Source organism: Lipotes vexillifer, unplaced genomic scaffold (genome assembly GCF_000442215.2).
Source record: "Lipotes vexillifer unplaced genomic scaffold, Lipotes_vexillifer_v1.1 scaffold1275, whole genome shotgun sequence".
Taxonomy (NCBI): domain Eukaryota; kingdom Metazoa; phylum Chordata; class Mammalia; order Artiodactyla; family Lipotidae; genus Lipotes; species Lipotes vexillifer.
The window spans coordinates 314,273-323,100 of record NW_006770093.1 but is presented as its reverse complement, the minus strand read 5'-3'; positions in this window follow the sequence as shown (position 1 = coordinate 323,100).

Genomic DNA, 8,828 nt, shown 5'->3' with positions numbered 1-8,828 from the left:
TCTTTCCCTCTGGGATGAGGGTGCTGGTTCCAGGAGAGGGGAGAGACCACACTTAAAGGGAACAAAGTCAGCTCAGACCCAGCCCTCAGAGCTTCTGCTACATTAGCTTGGGACCTGACTCCCACCCGGATAGGGCTGTGATGGTCACAGAAGAGAAGCTCCAGCTCACACCTGGCTCTGATCCTAGCCCCTCCATCTCCAGCCCTACCTCCTACCGAAGTGATAGCTGCCAGCACACCCTTTAGAAAGACATGACTTGTGTTCACATCACATCTGGTTCTCCCACCAAAGCCACTGGGCACATGCAAACTGTACAGGGATGCTCCCACACAAGGAAACCCCTTCGAGACCACAATAGGTAACTGTTTCACCCAATTTCTTAGAGACACAGAAGGTTAAGAAAAATGAGAAGAGAAATTTGATTCAATTGAAAAAGCAAGAAAAAAAAACCCTGAAAAAACAAATAATGAAACAGAAATAAACAATTTACCATATAAAGAATTCAAAGCATTAATAATAAGAACGTTAACTGAATTAGAGAAAAGAAGATATGACCACAGTGACAATTTTAGCAAAAGGAACTATAAAACACACAAAAAAGAACCAGTCAGAACTAAAGAATACCATAACTGACATGAAAAACACCCTAGAAGGAATTAATAGCAAGCTATGTGATACAGGAAAATGCATAAGAGGCCTGGAAGATAGAATAATGGAAATCACTCACTCAGAACAGCAAAAAGAGAAACAAATTTTTTAAAATGAGAACAGTTTAAGGGATTTCTGGAACAACTTCAATTGCATCAACATTCACATTCTAGGGGTCCCAGAAGGAGAAAAGAGAGAGAAGGAAGTTGAAATGTATTTGATGAAATTATGGCTGAAAAATTCCCAAAACTGAGGAAGAAAACAAGTATCCAGGTACAGAAAGTGCAGAAGGCCCCAAACAAGTTGAACCCAAACAGACCCACACCAAGACACATCATAATTAAAATGGCAAAAGTTAAAGATAAGGAGAGAATTCTAAAGGCTAGAAGAGAAGAACAAAGAGTGATATACAGGGAACCCCTATAAGGTTATCAGCTGATTTTTCTGCAGATACTTTGCAGGACAGAAGCAAGTGGCATGATATATTCAAAGTGCTGAAAGGGAAAAACCTGCAAACTAAGATGCTCTACCCAGCAACATTATCATTTAGAATTGAAGGAGAGACGAAGAACTCACACAACATTGTAAATTAACATTACTTCAATGTAAATAAATAAATAAATAAAAACTCAGACAAGCAAAAACTAAAAGAGTTCCTCAATATTAAACCTACCCTAAAAGAAATGTTAAAGTGTCTTCTCTAAGTGGAAAAGAAAAGGCGATAACAGGAAGTAAGAATCTGTAGAAAAGATAAAAAAAAAAAAAGAATCTGTAGGAAAGGAAAAATCCCACTACTAAAGGCAGATATATATAGTAAAGGCTGAGGAGCAACCACTTAAATGAACTAGTACAAAGATTAAAAGACAAAAAATTGTAAAAAACAGCTACAACTACAATAATCTGTAAAGGGTTAAACATGAAAATGTAAAATATGACAAAGTGTGGGGGAGGACCTCCAGTTTAAAACAAATAGATATAGTTATAGGTCAATGTATACATATCCCGTGGTAACCACAAATCAAAAACCTACAACAGATACACAAAAGCAAGAACACCACTAAAGAATATCATCAAACCTCAAGGGAAGAAATAAAAAGAAGAGAAGAACAGAGAAGAAACACTGGAAAACAAGTAATAAAATGGAATAAGGACATACCTATCAATAATTACTTTAAGTGTCAATGGACTAAGTGCTCCAATCAAAAGACATAGGGTGGCTGATTGGATAAAAAACAAAACCCATCTCTGTGTGGCTTACAAGACACTCACTTCAGAGCTAAAGACACACACAGACTGAAAGTGAGGAGATGGAAAAAGATATTCCATGCAAATGGTAGCAGCACTCATATCAGACAAAATACACTTTAAGACAAAGACTGCTAACAAAAGACAAAGAAGAGCATCATATAATGATGAAGGGATCAATACAAGAAGAGGATATTATACTCATTAACATATATGCACCCAATACAGGAAAACCTAAATATATAAAGCAAATATTTACAGACATAAGGGGAGAAATTGACAATAATACAAAATGGACTCAGTTGAACCAAATGGCATCTGAGGTCCTTTCCAGTTATAAAAATAAATGGTACTAGTGCCTTGTTTTGTGTCTAACTTTGCTATTTTATAAAAGTAAATTCGTTTTTGCCAGTTTACTTCTCATCTCTGCTTCCTCTAGCCTTTTCATAGAAGAAACCAGTATTGATCTTCATTCCTCTCTTAAGAAAGTGCTTTATCTCCTTAATTTCTAGGGGATGAAAAGGGTTCAGATTACAGACTTGGAAAAGCCTGGAGGCAACAAAAAAGCAAGTGAAGTGGGCTAGTTATAATGGCAATAATAATAATAACAATCAACACTGTGGATTTTTTTTACACAAGAAAAATACTCTCACTGAAGAGAAAGTTAAAAAAAAAGAAAAAAGAATATTAAAAATCCCCTGTAATGCCCACACAGTCATTGAATAGCCGTATTTGTATAGATTTTAATGTTATTTTTACAAACTTTACATCTTAGTCTTCATGGAGTGAGTTTAATTTTCAATCCAGCATTGGACACAGTGCCCAGGACAAGAACTTAATTAATGTTCAATGAAAAAATGATCTCACTTTTATTTTTTGTGTGACTCTTTTCCAGCTTTATTGAGATATAACTGGCATATAATATTGTATAAGTTTAAGGTGTACAGTGTGATGATTTGATACACGTAGCTATCATGAAATGTTTACCACAATAAGGTTAGTTAACACATCTTTCACCTCACACAACTACCATTTTGTTGTTGTTGTGTTGCTGTTGTTGTTATGGTGAGGAACATTAAACGTCTACTCTCGTAGCAACTTTCAAGCATACAATACAGTATTGTTAACTGTATTTGCCATGATGTACACTAGATCCCTGAAACTTATTCATCTTATAACTGAAAGTTTGTACCCTTTGACCAACATCTCCCCATTTCCCCCACCCTCAGGCCCTAGCAACCACCATTCTACTCTGTTTCTATGAGTTTGAAATTTTTATTTTTTTTAATTTTGAAATTTTTAGATTCCACAGAATAGTGAGGTCATACAGTATTTGTCTTTCTCTGTCTGACTTAGCATGATGTCTTCAAGTTTGCCCATGTTTACGAATGGCAGGATTTCCTTCTTTTTATGCCTGAATAATATTCCATTGTGTATAAATACCATGTCTTCTTTATCCATTCATCCATTGATGGACACTTAAGTTGTTTCCATATCTTAACTATAGTGAATAAGGCTGCAACAAATATGTGAGTGAAGATATCTCTTTGAGATAGGACTACATTTCCTTTGGACATATACAGTACCTAGAAGTGGAATTGCTGGATCATACAGTAGTTCTACTTTTAAAGGATGTTGATTTTTGTCAAATGCTTTTTCTGCATCTATTGAGATGATCATATGACTTTTGTCTTTTATCTACTGTTGTGATGTTTCACATTTATTGATTTATGTGGAAACATCCTTGCAAGGCAGGGGTAAATCCCGTTTGATCATAGTGTGTGACCCTTTTAATGTGCTGTTGAATTCAGTTTGCTAAATTTTCGTGAGAATTTTTACATCCATATTCATCAGGAATATTGGCCTGTAGTTTTCTTTTCTTGTAGTATCCTTAACTGGTTGTGATATTAGGGTAAAGCTGGCCCCATAAAATGAGTTTGAAAGTGTTCCCTCCTCTTCTGTTTTTTGGAAGGGTTTTAAGAAGAATTAGCATTAATTCTTCCTTAAATGTTTGGTAGAATTCGCTAGCCATCTGGTCCTAGACTTTTCTTTTTTGGAAAGTTTTTGATTACTGATTCAATGTCCTTATTCATTATCAATCTGTTGCGATTTTCCATTTGTTCATAATTCAGACTGGTAGATTATACATTTCTAGGAATTTATCCATTTCTCTAGGTTGTCCAGTTTGTTGGCTTATAATTTTTCACAGTAGTCTCTTATGATCCTTTGTCTGTGATTTCAGTTGAAAAGTCTCCTCTTTAATTATAATTTTATTTATTGAACCCTCTCTCTTTTTTTTCTTAATACATCTAGCTAAAGGATTGTCAATTTTTTTATCTTTTCAAAAAATCAACTCTTCGTTTTGTCACCCTCATCTATTGTTTTTCTAATTTCTATTTCACTTATGGGAGAAATAACATCTGCTTTGTACTGTCTTGGTATCACATTTACAAAACGAACAAATAATCATACTACTTTAGTTTATTCTTTTCCTAGTTTTTAGAGGTGAAAAGTTAGGTTATTTATTTGAGATTTTTCTTTTCTTTTTTTTTTTTTGCGATATGCGGGCCTCTCACTGTTCTGGCCTTTCCCGTTGCGGAGCACAGGCTCCGGACGCACAGGCTCAGCGGCCATGGCTCACAGGCCCAGCCGCTCCACAGCATGTGCGATCTTCCCAGACCGGGGCACAAACCAGTGTCCCCTGCATCGGCAGGCGGACTCTCAACCACTGCGCCACCAGGGAAGCCCCCTTTCTTTTCTTTTAATGTAGGCATTTATCACTATATACTTCCCTCTTACCTCTGCTTTTGCTTCATCCCATAGGTTTTGGTATATTGTGTTTCTTTTTTTGTTTGTTTCAAGATATTTTTTATTTTCCTTTTGATTTTATCTTTGACCCATTGTTGTTCAGGAATGTGCTGCTTAATTTCCACATATTTGTGAATTTTCCTTTTTCCTCCTGTTATTGATTTCTAGTTTCATACCATTGTGTTCATAAAAGTTACTGTGTATGATATCAATCTTTTAAAATTTGCTAAGACGTCTTTTGTGACATAACATATGATCTATCCTGAGAATGTTCCATACATGCTTGAGAAGAATGTCTATTCTGCTACTGTTGGATAGAATGCTCTATATATGTCTGTTAGGTCCATTTACTCTAAAGCATAGTTCAAGTTCAATATTTCTTTATTGCTTTTTCTGTATAGATGAGCTATCCATTGTTGAAAGTGGGGTATTGAAGACCCCTACTATTATTGCACTGCTGTCTATTACTCCCTTCATATATGTTAGTATTTCTTTAATATGTTTAGGTGCTCCAGTGTTGGGTGCATATATATTTACAATTGTTATATCCTCTTGATGAATTACCACCTTTATCATTAAATAATTATCTTGTGTTTTGTTACAGTTTTTTACTTAAAGTCTATTTTGTCTAGTCTCTAGGTGGAGTGAAAATGAAGTGGGTCCTTCGGGCAGTGCCCCACAAAGGGTGATGGGGACTCTTTCTAGCTGGGGGGTTCCCCTTTGGTGCTGAACAATGCTGGCTTGAGGGATGGGATGATGCAAGCTCAATGAAACTGTTCTTCCTTCCCTTTTGTGAAGTTATTCTCAAATTTTCTGTTCCTCTGTGTTGCTGAAGTTTCTTCAGTGGATTCCAGAGCTCTCTTAGAGCTGTTTTTGTTCACAGATAGCCGTCCAATTGTTGATCTTTGTTGGGGGACAGAGGATGGGGTTTCCTATTACCATCTTGGTGACATCACCTCAGTGACTCCATTTTAGATGAGGAAACTGAGGCCCAGAGAGGATAAAGAATATAACAAATTTCACCTATTCATTCAGTAATGTTTAGTAAGTACCAACCATGCGCCAGACCCTGTTCTAGGCGCTGGAGACACAGGAGGCAACATTTTAATGTGTCGAGACAGACGGTAACCACGTAAGAAAATTAATTATTTCAGTTGGAGGTAAATGCTGTGTCAGCAATAAAACAGAGTGATGTGGTAGAGTTGAGAAGGGAGTTCACCAAGGAAGCTCATCAAGGAAGACGTCTCCCAGGAAATGACTCTGAACTAAGCTCTAAATGATAAGAAGGAGCCAACCATGGAAAGGAAGAACAACCCAGCTAGAGAGAACTATAAGTTTATCTAAGCATAAAGGCTCTGAGGCAGCAACCAGCTGGATGAGTGCAAGTAAAAGCTAGGTCAGTGTGACTGGAGCATCATGAGAAAGGGGGGAATCAGTGGTGTTTTAACAACTGACCCTCTGAGAAAAAAACAAAAAAATCTGGGTTTGTAGCATTTCCCAATTGCCAAGATGTAAATTTTTCCACTATGGCCAACTTAAAGGTATCAATATGGTGTCACTAAATGCAAAGTTGGACAGCCCTGCACACAGTCATCTCATGAGCATGTATAAGTGGCTTCAGGACACCACTGAAAGTGTTATGAAATGAAATTGAGAAACAGTTAAGGGCCACCATCACTCAGGGTTTGTAAGCCATATTGAGGAATTTGGACCTATGACAAGATTATCGGGGGACTTCACTGGCGGTCCAGAAATGGGACTTCACCTTCCAATGCAGGGGTTGCAGGTTCAATCCCTGGTCGGGCAGCTAGGATCCCACATGCCTTACAGCCAAAACACCAAAGAAAAAAAAACATAGAGCAGAAGCAATATTGTAGCAAATTCAATAAAGACTTTAAAAATGATTGACATCAAAAAATCTTTTAAAAGAAAAACATATTATAGGGAAACCATTGGAAGATTTTAAGCAGAAAGTAACATTACCAGATTTATTTATTTATTTATTTTATTATTATTATTATTTTTTGTGGTACGCGGGCCTCTCACTGTTGTAGCCTCTCCCGTTGCGGAGCACAGGCTCCGGACGCGCAGGCTCAGCGGCCATGGCTCACAGGCCTAGCCGCTCCGCGGCACGTGGGATCTTCCTGGACCGGGGCACGAACCCACGTGCCCTACATTGGCAGGCGGACTCTCAACCACTGCGCCACCAGGGAAGCCCCAGATTTATATATTTTAAAACATGATTATAACCACTGTGTGGAAAGTGGACTGTCCAGGAGCAGAAGTGGAAGCTGAGAGACCAATTAGGAGGCTATTGCACCATCCAAGGAATGTGGTGGCTTGGACTATCATACATCGAATCTTCTCTAGTGGAGAATGAAGAAAGAATACAAATATTTTGGATACTAATTCAGAGGTAGAAGTAATGGTCATCCTAGTGGATTGGATGTGGGAATGAGAAAAATTAATGAATAAAAGATAACTTCTAAATAAACAAACTTATGGTTACCGGGGGATAAATCGGGAGATTGGGATTGACATATACACACTACCATATATCATAGATAACTAGGGACTTCCCTGGTGGTCCAGTGGTTAAGAATCCATCTTGCAATGCAGGGAATGCCAGTTCGATCCCTGGACGGGGAACTAAGATCCCACATGTCGTGGAGCAACTGATACATGTACTGCAACTAGAGAGCCCACGTGCCTCAACTACAGAGCCCAAGCGCTCTGGAGCCTAGGTGCCACAACTAGAGAGAAACCTGCGCACCGCAAGGCAGAGCCTGCGCCGCAACAAAAGATCCCATGCGCCGCAACTAAGAACCAATGCAGCCAAAAATAAATTAATTAATTAATTAAATTTTTAAAAAATAGATAACTAATAAGGACCTATTTATGACACAGGGAGCTCTACTCAGTACTCTGTAATGACCTATATGGGAAAAGAATCTAAAAAAGAGTGGATATATGTGTATGTAAAATTGAATCACTTTGCTGTACAGCAGAAACTAACACAACATTGTAAATCAACTATACTCCAATAAAAATTAATTTAAAAAAAACAAAAACAAACAAAACAAAAACAAACAAAACAAAGATAACTTCTTAGATTTTAGGTAAATCTTGGTGTCATTTACTGAGGAAGACCAGGAGACGAACAGGCTTAAAGTATGTGGTGAGTCAAGGGTTCTTGTTAGGACATGTTTAGCTTGAGACACCAATTAGATATTCAAGTGAAGGTGGCAAACAGTCAGACAGATATACAAGTCTAAAGCTCAGAGAAAATAAACACAGGCTGGAGATATAACCTTAGGAATGGACAGCAAACAGAGGGTAAATGAAACATGGGACTAAATTAGACCTCCTGAGAAGAAGGCAGACCCAGAGCTGAGCCTGGGACACATCAACATTAAGAGGTAGGAGAGGAAGAGCCAGCAAAGGTGATTGAAAAGGGCAGCCAGGGGCAGAGGAAAAGTAAGAGGGAAACGAGGAAAATTAGGTGTCTTAGAGGCCAAAGCAAAGGGGGCTTCCCTGGTGGTCCAACGGTTAAGAATCCGCCTTCCAATGCAGGGGATGTGGATTTGATCCCGGGTCGGGGAACTGAGATCCCACATGCCCCAGGGCAACGAAGCCCGCACGCCACAACTACTGAGCACTCGAACCACAACTAGAGAGCCCTCATGCCACAACTACAGAGCCCATGAACTCTGGAGCCCACGTGCCCAAACGAAGAGCCCACACACCACAACAAAAGATCCCACATGACAAAAGATCCTGCATGCCGCAGCAAAGATCCTGCGTGCGGCAACTAAGACCTGACGCAGCCAAAATAAATAAATATTTTCTAAAAAGAAAGAAAGAAAGAAACCAAAGCAAGGAAGCATTTCAAAAACAAGGGAGGAGCTACCTGTGTCCAGTGCTGCTGAGAGATAGGGACAGATGAGGACAGACAAGTGGCTACTAGATGGCGGTCAAAGGTTGCCTTTGGCATAAGAGTCTCAGTGGATTGGTGAACACAGCAACCCTATGGAATAGAATGAAGAAAGGATAGAAGTACAACCCCCTGGGAAGGAACACAAAGAAGTGGGCTGGTGACTGGAGAGAGACATGGGGTCAAGGGAGGA